Source organism: Lepidothrix coronata, unplaced genomic scaffold, assembly GCF_001604755.1.
Source record: "Lepidothrix coronata isolate B3197 unplaced genomic scaffold, Lepidothrix_coronata-1.0 Scaffold63, whole genome shotgun sequence".
NCBI lineage: Eukaryota > Metazoa > Chordata > Aves > Passeriformes > Pipridae > Lepidothrix > Lepidothrix coronata.
In genome coordinates this window covers 3555046-3567025 of record NW_016690243.1, presented here as the reverse complement: position 1 = coordinate 3567025, position 11980 = coordinate 3555046, and positions in this window count along the sequence as shown.

Here is an 11980-nt window from a genome sequence, read left to right as displayed (position 1 = left end):
CTTCAGAAAGCTACTTCAAAAATACATTTCACTTTGCCATTAAGAACCTTTTTTGCATTTTAATCTCACAGTAAGGCAAATATTTCAACATAATTAGTGTGAAAATGTGGAAAGTTACAAGTTCACAGTTCTAAATGTAGTACCATAGGGCAGTGAGACTTCAGTATAATGAGACAGCTATACTGGCACACTGTAGGAGGAAACAGGAACTCTAGCACTCTTACTTGGTAAGCAAAATTTATGTTTATATTTACCATTTCACTTTTATATGACCAATGATAGGCAAAGTGCTCTAGAGTATGAGAAGTGCAGCAAATTAAAAGCAATAATACACAAGGGACTTGCTTATTTTTCTTAATCTTCCCTACATTTTATATTTAATTGCTTTGGTCTATTCTTATATTAACTCACCATACAACTCTAAATCCCAGATAAACACTAGTAGCAGATGTTCAACATCTTGCAGGTCAAATTCCCAGTACAGGAAGAAATATTGACGAGGTTTCAGTATTTTTTCATGTGTAACCTTTTTATAAAAGTACTGGAACAGAGGTGGAAAGAGACAGCACTCAAGTAATCTTCTTTCACAAATCAAAGCAAAATACTTCTAGCTGACTTGACCTCAGTGGGTAAATTATGACTTGGGAACAGACTTTAGCTAGCAATCAAAGTATGGTTCAAATTCTTATACTGATCATACAGTTTATTCTATTCAGATTTTTGTGTAATGCTACTAAGAAGAACACACGTGGTCTATAAAGAGTGAACAGTGGTTACACACCTACAAATAACAACTCAGATACCATCTCCATGAATGTGTATTTTCACAATGTCTCCAAAGAATTAGTTGGACAAAGTGAAGTTTCTTGGGAATAACACATTCTGAATACATCTGTTACTCCTGTTTGAGTTGTAATATAATTACCCTGTCAAAATCTGAATATAGATATTTAGCTGGTAGTAGCAAAATGAGCTCTGGAATAAAGGGATTCACAGATATTTCCAAATAATTTGGTTATTTTCCCTAATTGCTCTATATGCAAGCTATTAGACTTCATACAGTCTAAACAGGAAAAAAAAAGTCCTAAATCACTGCAAAGGAAAAGAAAAACAATTCATGTTTTATGTACTAGTATCCCTCCAGATAAGCCTAAATGTGAGCAGTCCCTCTATTCATACTAATAAAAGAATCATTTAAGCCAATACTGTTTAGTTGAGTCTGATTGTGAATGAGAAAATATGTATTGATAAAAATTTATTTCCATATGCATTAATCAAGAGATACATCAATTTATTTACACAGATATATTGCCTGTTCATTAACCTCCAGTTCCACTTAATTGAACTTTAGCCTGCAGGGTCACCAGGCCTCCTGGGCACAACTCTGCTTATGCATTGTTTACCTACAAATATTTGCATATCAGTAACATAGCTAGGATTTTTTTTTCCTGAATGCTTATTTCATTGGACACGATTGTGAAGAATAAGATTTAAAAAAAAATTCATCTGTAATTATGTTTCATTAGAATTCTTAGCCTATAAAATATTTCTTCCATGTATGAATATTTCCTTTATTATTTCTTTCTTTAAATACACTAATTCATACAGGAATGTCATTGTTAAATATATCAGATATCATTTATCCATAGAGATTTTTAAACTAAATACATAAGTTTTCAGTTATTCATTTTGACAACCCAGTGACATTTCAATGACAAAAGAATTTAACATCATGAATATTTTCTATATGCCTCGCAATGTTGTCCGCCATCCATAATAGAGCACTGAGCATTGATTCTGAGCACTCATAGCCCAGGGATACATATTTTTCAGAGAAACTACTTGGTCATGTTGAATAATTTCCATTTTACTTACAGTATCTGATTTGTTTTAGATGCACTTACAACTTGATTAGGACCGCAGCATAGGAATACATAAAGCATGAAACCATGTAATATACTGAGTCATAAACCCTTTTATCATTCAGGTTGCTTTTTTCACCTAGTTCATTTTCATCTAGAAAAAATCAAACCAATACAAGACCTCTCTTAAACCCAAAGTCTCAGTCTGCCCTCCAATTCCTTCTTCAAAAATGTATCCAGATAACTATTTAGTAATTTAAACTTTTTGCTAGAGTTCAGATCTTTGTCACATCCTATATTTTAACAACATGCTTATGGACTGACTTACAGGTCAATGTTCTATTTAACCACATTCAGAGAATGTTTTTGTTCTGGCCTAGTCACTGTTTCAAACTCTGCATTTCTGACCAGGCTGTCCTCTTACTCTCAGAATTTAAATGACTTTATGACATTCTAATTAGCCACCATTAAATTCCAGCCGTTAAAGTCAAAATCTGTCAAATAAGATAATCTTCCTCTTAAAAAAATCCAACCAAACCTGTTGCACTTTTCTTGAATCATTTTGACAAGGTGAGAGGAAAAAAACTGTGACATTTGAAAAAAATAAAACAATCTTAAGTTGTAAGAGTAGATACACTAGAAGACGCATTTCACCTTATTTATGTAAGGTATTCATCAATGGATGTGTTTTCCCATAAAATTTTTTTTTCCGAATGCTTCAATGAAAAAGTGACTCTAAAATGTTTTTTCTTTCAGCTGCTTTAGTTTCTGGTTTTGTTTTGATCTGAGTAAAGGAAAGACTTAGATACTGTTCTCTAAGCTTGCATTTTAGCCTATTATTGATTCAATTTGCAAGAAAAGGTACTTCAGAATTGAAGACCGAATACAAAAATCGTACTTATCAGCTTATCCACTATGCAGTGTGAGATACAGTCATGCATACTAGTAAAACTTGTCCATGATTTCTGCAATCTTTTGCAGAAGAATAAATTTCAAGTATTTGTATATGATTACATCTAAATGGTCTTCTTTTAGATTCTATTTCAGTATCCAAAATCTGTTTTTCCTTTCCAAGTCAATCTTCTTGAAATGTGACCTATCATAATGCAAAACTCAGCTTAAATTCAACCAATATAAACTGAATATAAATAAACCTTAAAACAACATCAACATTGTCTAACATACTTAGTCAAGATCACTACTATAATTCTGTGCCTGCTGTTACAGACAGACAATCTTTCAGCTTTATGTAATTGACTCTCTAGTCTTTTTGCATGGCAAAATTCCAGAAAGTCAATTTCTTTTTCCATATGCTTCATGTCACTTTTTCTTCGTACTTGATTTACATTTACAATACCTTCATCTGCTGTACATCCTTCTCTCTTACTATTGTGAGTTACCCACTGATATTTCTTTCTATTACAACAGAGTTATCAAGATAGAACTTTACGTGAAATAAACTTTCCTTTGCAACGTTCCTCAGTAATTTTCTCCTGGCTCATTCCCTTCCTAGAACTAGCTTTTACTATACATGGAATATTTTGTCTCTTTGAAGTTAATCTGTCCAGACATTTACCTTTGTCAGGATTATTGAGTTTTCTGTGATCTGCTGGAACAGGAGATACATTCACTCCTCTACTGTTGTACAATATGTCCAAATGAAAAGGAGATGAGAAATTTAGGTATCTCTTCATTACTTACTCTTTTTTTTCCCTGATGATTTCTCACATACTTCATACTTCACAGTGGTGGGATTTAAAATTGCTTTCCTTTTATGCAAGATGTGTTTCTGTCTTGAAGAGTGATGGTCACAGTAGAAATATGAAAAATATGACAAATGAAGTGAAGGACAAGAAACCTAATACCAAACAATGTGTTTGATATGCTGTTATACCCCAGTACACTACACATCAGAGACAGAGAGAGCATAGTAGAAAGTTAATGAGCTAGCAAGTGCAACTTGTACTGGCAACTGAAACAAAAGCCTTAGCCTGAATCAAATTTTTCTCCTAATGTTTAAGCAAACAAATTTTTCTGTAAAACCATTAATTCTTTCAGAGCAAAGTATCTTTTTTTTTTGGCACAAGTTTCAGCAAAGGCTGGAATCTAGCCAATGAAATATTAATCTATGTTATAAAAATGGTTTACAAGTAAATAAAACTAATAATGTAATTTCTGACATAAATTTCAATGGGATTATATTAGATGCAATATGTGCAGCAGAATAGAAGAAAATAATATTTGTCTAGATACACTGGTTAGTCAAGGACTTGCCTAGTCAAGGACTTGCCTGACCTTGAAAACCTGCTGACTTCAATGATATTCAATAGCATGCTTGCCAGTGGTGAAAGCTGAAAGAACAGGTTCAGTCTAAAAATGCAGGCAACACCTCATTTGATAAACTTGCTTTGATAAATCAGAAAAAAGAGCTATCAAATGTTGACTTGATGTTACGGACTCAGATGTTAGTGTTTCACAGTCTCCTGAGCTTTTCTTTCCCAGTAGACACATTGAAAATCTGATTGAAGACAATCTCTTAATTTCTAATTTTTAATCCTTCTTATCCGTATTTTTAATCGAAACAAAACACTGCAATCTTTTGCAGAAGAATAAACTTCAAGTATTTGTATATGATTACATTTATTGTTAGAATGGTGTGTCTACTGTACTAGTCATATGATTAAAAAGTAAGGTAGTTTTCACTGCACAAAAAAAAATGCTACTTGTTAAATGACCCCCTACTTTTCCTCAGCTAAATGATATAGATAAAAATTAGTGGGGTTATGGCATTTCATATATTCAAACTCTCACAGCTAATTTAAAACAGAATTTTACTAAATAAGTAGTTCTACTTATTCCAAAACAAATCCTTGGGGAAAATTTAATTGCTCAAAACCTTTAAGGATTTGAAAATCTAACTCAAATTAAGCAATAAACCAGAAACTAAACTGTTCATAGGAAGTACATGTCTATAGTTATATAAAAATAAATATAAGAAAAACTTTATTTAAAATATATATTTACAGGTCATGTCCCAGTGCCATTCTGACCAAAAGAACTTTATACAAAAATTAAATCTTCTTATGTTATATAAATGTTTATGTTATGTCATGTTTATATGTTATATAAATCTTCTTATGTTAGACTTAAGCACTATGTGACTGTTAGCATGTTTACATAATTGATCATGCAAGCTGTGCTTGTGTTCCCAGCGACTATCTGCTAAGTCGTTTCCTTCAACACCATCATGAGGAGAGTCAAAAACAACACCAGACAACAAACTTGCTTTAAGGTGAAAGATCTGAGAACTATCAAGACAAATTTTTGTGAAAGTTAGAGGCAAGCATAGAGAAGATTATCTTTTCTTACGTTAAAATTGTATTACGTAATTTTAATTTCTCCAATTGCTTATATAAAAACAATAATACATCAATAGAGTTAAAATACTTAGATTTCGGTTTTGTAAAATTACTTGTATATTTCAAAATATACTTTAAAATATTTTGTTACAATTGCAAAACTACAATTCAAAATGCTTATCAGAGTTATTTCACATGAGCAGATTGGAATAATATTATTTCTTTAATTGGCTTGCATCATTTTTTTCTTCAGATGGAATGATGAGATCAGGTCAGTGGGAAATATCATCCATACAATCACATAAATCTTTCAATTGTTGTTTCATTAAAACTGGGATTCTCTAACAGTTCTTATTTTACCGAAATTGTGATTCTCTTATCACCAAAGCTGCCCTATGCAAATTTAAAATTTTACCTCACAGGATATCCTGAGTTTGAAGGAATCCTCAAGGATTATCAAAGTCCAATTCCTACCAACTATCTGCATATCTAATTCAGATTTTTAGGATGTTTTGGGAAATAATAGGATCATACACTAGTTTTTGTTGGAAGCGACTTTTTAAGGTCATCTAGTCCAACCCTTCTGCAACAACCAGGGACATCTTCAACAAGATCAGGTTGCTCAGAGCCAGTCAAACTTTACCTTGAATATTTCCAGTGGGGGGCATCTACCATATTTCTGGATAATCTGTTCCATTGTCTCACCACCCACACTATAAAAAGCTTCTTTGACAACCTTCAACACCCTTTTAGTTTAAAACCATTACTCCTTGTCCTATCATGAAAGGTCCTGCTGAAAACTTTATTCCCATCTTTCTTATAGGCCCCTTCAAGTACCTCAATAAGGTATCCCTGGAGCCTTCTCTTTTCATGGCTAAACAACCCCAACTCTCAGCCTTTCCTCGTAGGTGAGATGTCCCACCCCTTTGATCATTTTTGTGGCCTTCCTCTGGATCCACTCCAGGTCCCTGTCTTTCCTCTACTGAGGACCAGAGAACAGGATGCGATACTCTAGGTGGGGTCTCATGAGAGCAGAGTAGAGGGGCAGAAATGTGTATTCAACCAAGCTGGGATTCAGACAACTATGGGATTTGGCCTGTAATTTACAAAATGCCATTGCAAAGTTTAAATCAAGACTTAGCATTTATGTTAGGCTTTCTGTGCCCAGTAATTCCTGTAAGCACACGGATTTGGTAGTGAAGGCAACAGCCAAGACATAATTTCCAAAATCACTGTTAAGTACAAAAAAAGGGAACATGAAAAAGCATAAAATGTTAACACTTTGCCTCTAATTTAAATTTTAGATATAGATAAGTATTGCCAGAGGTTGCAGACTGGTAAAATTATAGAAGACATATGTTAAATGGAAAAGACAAAATGAGAAGCTGTACATGGGTAATGAGGAGACAGTGGTAAACCAAGGCAAGGGGTGAGGCAGCAAAGCAGCTTCCCTCCAACACCTGGCCTCCAACTACTCTGGGAGGTAAACCATTCTCCTTCTGACATGTTTTTATTATTTTTGCCAATGAGTAAAATAAACTTCTTGTTTATATCAACCCTCCAAGCCTATCATATGTTGCCCTTATGTTTCTGAGGCTCGGCAAAGGGGTGGTACTGGATGAGGACAGCGGCACAGGGCTCAGCTAGGCAGTAATTAACCCTCTTGGGGCCTTGAACAAGCTTCAAGCGAAAGCCATGAAGAATTTTATTTATTTATGGAGTATTGCAAGCAGATACAGCTCCACTTAAGATTCCAGGAGGTTTAAAAGGCTTTTATATTTTCAAGATTTTTCCATTGGACAGGATGAACTACTCACCAGTCCCTGGATCTAATATTGCAGTTATCCTGCCATGAAACATTTCAACATAATATGACAGGCAGTCATCATGCTCAGTAAATCAGTAGCATGATCAGATGATTTACCTAAATATACTGCATTTGTAGTACCACATCTTTCTGATAATGTTAAACATGAGCTAAATAGATGAAATTTTTATTGTGTATCTCCCTGGGGGACACAGACATAGGAGTTTATAAATGAAACTCAGAATAAAGCATTAATTCTTACCTGCTTTATATATTGTGGTTATGAAATAATGATTTCTTGAATACACATAACAGAATTGCTAACAATTCTGCGACACTCATATCTTCTAAAATTATATATTGAAAGTAGGTGAACAGACTTGTCTGTGACTTGTCATAAATGGCTGTATTTCCTTATGTCATTAAAAAAAATCTTTTCTATTGCTATACCTTTTTCTCTCTAAATGGAATACCAACTATGTGCATTAATAAAGGGAATTATCCTATTCCCCTCCATGTGTTGGTAGCTCTTGTAATATGCTAAACTTTCAATGAGGCCCATCAATTCTGATTGTAATGACGCAGTGTAGACCTTCCCTTGATAAATAATTAGTTTTATTCATATAGACACCTTTCATCCATGCAGATAGAACTGAGACAAACATGTATTCAAACCCATTTGCAGGCTTAAGGGTAGATTATTGTAAATAAACATTGCTTCGGTTTCTTCATTTCCTTAATTGACTGATGTTCAAAGAACTGAACCATCATCAGTGCTAAATGCGTGCTTTCTTAATTAATAATCTATAATTTTAAGCTTTTCAGTCTATAATTAAAGTTTGTATCTATATGTTAATTTAAGTTATGTATATTTTTATATTTCTATTCTGAAAAGATGTATTTATGTTTCAGACATCAACTAGGCAACACATGGTAAGTTTTATAAAACATTATGTAAAAAATTAGAAATCCCAAGACACTGACATGTTTCATACTGCATTTGCTGCAGGGACATACCCCTGACAAACCACAGTGAGCCCTCCACCATGTAACTCTCGGGGGGGAAAGAAGGATCCTGATCTGTTACTTAGGTACAGGCAATTCACCAATCTGTGGGACAAACAGGCATTGTATTTCACCAGGTTTTGCTGAAAAATTGCAGAATTTCTCCCTTGGCCAAGGCTCTGTCCATCTCTGCTCTTGTATGAGTGCATGATGTGATAAACATTTTATCTTTCTCTGATATATTTAATGATCTTTTAAAGCAATATTGCAAAGACTTCCAAACCATTACAGGTTTTCCTTCGAGGCTATTGCTGGCACTATGGTGAGGGAAAATGCAGACACTCGCTGTTCATGGGAATGTGCGGTGGAGGTCAGAGGACGTTAAGACAGCCATGGGCAAAGGCTGTCTTTTATTAATAACACTTGCATTCCTCCTCTGGGCACGTACATCCAGGCTAGGTCTGTGGGGTTGGGTTTTTTCACAGGGGAGGGATTTGTGTGGTTTTTTGGTTTGATTTGGTTTAGAATCATAAAATTGTTAAGGTTGTAAAAGACCGCTAAAATCATCAAATCCAACCGTAAACCCAGCACCACTGTATTCACCACTAAATCATATCCCCAAGTGCCACATCCATACACCTTTTGACCATTTCCAGGAATGCTGATTCTACCACCTCCCTGGGCATTGAAACAGGCACTTCAATGCTTGACCACCCTTTTGGTGAAGACATTTCTTCTAATATCCAATCTAAGGCTCCCTTGGTGCAGCTTGAGGCCATTTCCCCTTTCCCTGTCACTTGTTCCTTGGGAGAAGAGACCAACACTCACCTTGCTACAACCTCCTTTCAACACAGTTGTAGAGCAATAAGGTTTCCCCTGAGCCTCCTTTTCTCCAGGCTAAACAACCTCCAGCTCTCTCAACTCTTCCTCATAAGACCTATGCTCCAGACTCTTCACCAGTTTCATTGCCCTTCTCTGAACACGTTCCAGCACCTCAGTGTCACTCTTGGCATCCAATTATTGAAGGCTCCATGTCAGATTTGGAAGTGTGTCAGAAGGCAATCCAAATAAGTTTAACCAACTGTAGATAGAGAACAGAAACTCATATTTTTGTTGAACTTGGTAGGTACTACTATGTTTAGCATGTATTATAAAAAGACTTCACTTACTCATATGATTAATTTTTTATTTAGTTGCTAAGATCTAGAAATAATATTTTGATTTTTTTCCTGTGAACATTTAAGAAATTAGTAAAATACATATTCTTTCGTTTGCTCAAATCAAATTAAAGTGTTTAATTCACTCATATAAAACTACTAATTTCAAAAGTATGTGACAAGAATGGGATCTCTTAATAAAGAGCTATCAGTAATCCACAAAAGAGCTAACACAAAACAAAAATAGCCTGGACCATGAACCTTTTAAGTCACCAGTCGAGTGATGTTATTCAGACCTTCACCTTGTGTAAAATGTGATGTAATTGACAGGCTTCTGTACAGGCTGACTGATATATGTGAGTTAAAGCAAAATGTCTAAATATTATTTTGAACCTTTCTTTGAAAAAATAGACATTATGTTTAGTGGAAATTATTTTTTTAAAATCTGAAAGTCATTGTGTCCATCTGTGAACAATCTACTAAGACAGAAATCAGCTCCTGGGGAAACCTGCAGCTACATAATTTTGTGGAATGAAAGAGAAGTTTAAGATTAATCTTTATAATACAATTTAAGTAGAACTAGGAGGCAATTTGGCCTTGATTTTGACTTCTCTAAGTTTTTTGATAGCAATCTGTTGAGTGAAATACTAAATCGTACAAAAAGAATCAAGACTTAGATGAATAGAACTTAACTGAGAAAACCAAAGGCTCTTTTAGAGTCACTGAAAAGAGACTAGCTCCTTCAGAGAGTGGTTCAACTCATGTAAGTCCTGCAGCATGCCCCAAAGTGACCTGTCTTTAATTTTTTTTTTAAGAAAAGCCCTTAATATGAGTAGAGTCTCAGTTAAATGGCTGAAGCTTTGTAAATGAATCTGGACTTAACAGTTCTATGAAGGATTTGGTATTCCTTCATGAAGTAGTCCTAAAAGTCCTTTTAGATTCTAGATTCCACTGTAAGCACTGAAGTGTTTTCTGCTGTGGTGGAGAACCACCTCCAAGTGGCAATTATTGTTACATTTTAGGAGAGAAAACACAGTTTAACAATAGAATGTTAGTCTGCTGTCTATGCAACACTTTCTCTCAGCTAACACTTGATTTGGATGATTAAAAAAGAAAAAGGTAAAGAAAAAAATGAGATATGAGACACTTACTTTATCTCCAAACTTCAGGCACAGAAGATATCTTTTTAATATTATTAGAACAGTCTGAGAACGTAATACCCGTAACACACATGATTTTCATGAAGAAGTACTTGAAAAATCATGGTATGGCTTTTCCTTTTACCCTCTGTCGCCCTAGACCTCTGACAAAAAGAAAAAATATCTTGATAATTGATAAAATAAAGTCCAAGGCATCTGTTTAAAGCCTAGAAGTGGAAGTTTCCTTCTTAGTCATAATTTTTGTCAGTATTTGTGAACTTCTCTATTTCAAGCTTCATCTTGGTTCTATTTTTAGACATGATTATTCTTTCCCTTTGGAGACTTAACAACTTTCTTTTCACTGAAAATAAAGCCTTAAAAATCAGCTGACCCCACTATTAGGTGTTAGGTAATGCTATTATAGATTCTGTCAGGTATTTACAGAAATTTATTTCCCATGGTGGATATTCTTTCCAAAGCTTTATATCTTATCTTGATCACAAGTTAAAAAATCCTGTAGTTCAGAGCTCTGTGGCAAAAGATATTTCCTCTGCCCTTTGTTCTTCACAGTTTTATGTATTTCCCTGGATATTATTTCTGTGTACAATATCCACTGCTTCCCCCTTAATGCTGACATCTCAAGAGTCAGAAATAGTTAGCAATTTGTCCAATGAGTTACAGAGAATAAGAAGAGGGTCCTGAAACAGGGGCCTTGTCTTATCAGTGAAACAGGCCTCATATCTTCAAAGGAGGGACACTGAACAAAGGACCATCTGGGCATTTATCGTCTCTTCTGGGGTCTTCCTTTTGACTTGTTGGGGTCCTCTTGTGTAACCTAGTTGTCTCTTGTCACCTGCTGTGTCTCTTGTCCCCTGGTTGGCTCCACAGGTCTTCATGCCCTTTGTAATTGCAAGGAATCAGTGCCAGTCCCTGGCCTCTTGAGTTTGGCAGTGGGAGACCGGGACCATGGAGTCATGGACCACCATTTCTAGAAACCCACCAACTCCAAAGAAGAAAGGGATTGAGCATGTGGACTAATTAGCATGAGAATCAAGAGAATAATTTAACCAACAAAAAGTAGGATGCTACTACTATCCTTTCTAATGTAACTGAATGTTCTCATTATCTATGCAAATGTTTAGTGCTCACTTCAACTGCAACATCTGAAAAGGCACAGTTTGTAAAGGCAAACAGCTGAGTAAAATCTGAAAGAACTCAGGGCACAACACTAACTGCCTGGGGCTGGAAAGTAATTTCCCTTTTGGCAGGTTATTCCAAACTCTTCATTATAGGAAGTATAACTTCATTAAAGGAAGTATCACTTACTAACCTCTGTCAGAACAGGTTACTGGATATCTGGACAAATGGACTACTTATCTGAACCTTTTAAGATACTTCATGTCAGATTTAGAAACCACCTATTCATAATGAGGGAAGAATGCAGGAGAATAAAGGAAATACATGTCTTTAATTTCAGGCTCATCAAAAGCAAGTTAGAAAATTAAGTACTATAGTGTGGTCTTAGATCCTGAGGCATTGAAGTCCTACAGAAAATTCAGGACCATTTGTGTGATTAACACTTGTAATCAAATGGATAAAACTCTAGGGAGTGCTAAAAAAAATGCTGTCCTATGTTTCATTTATTAATTGA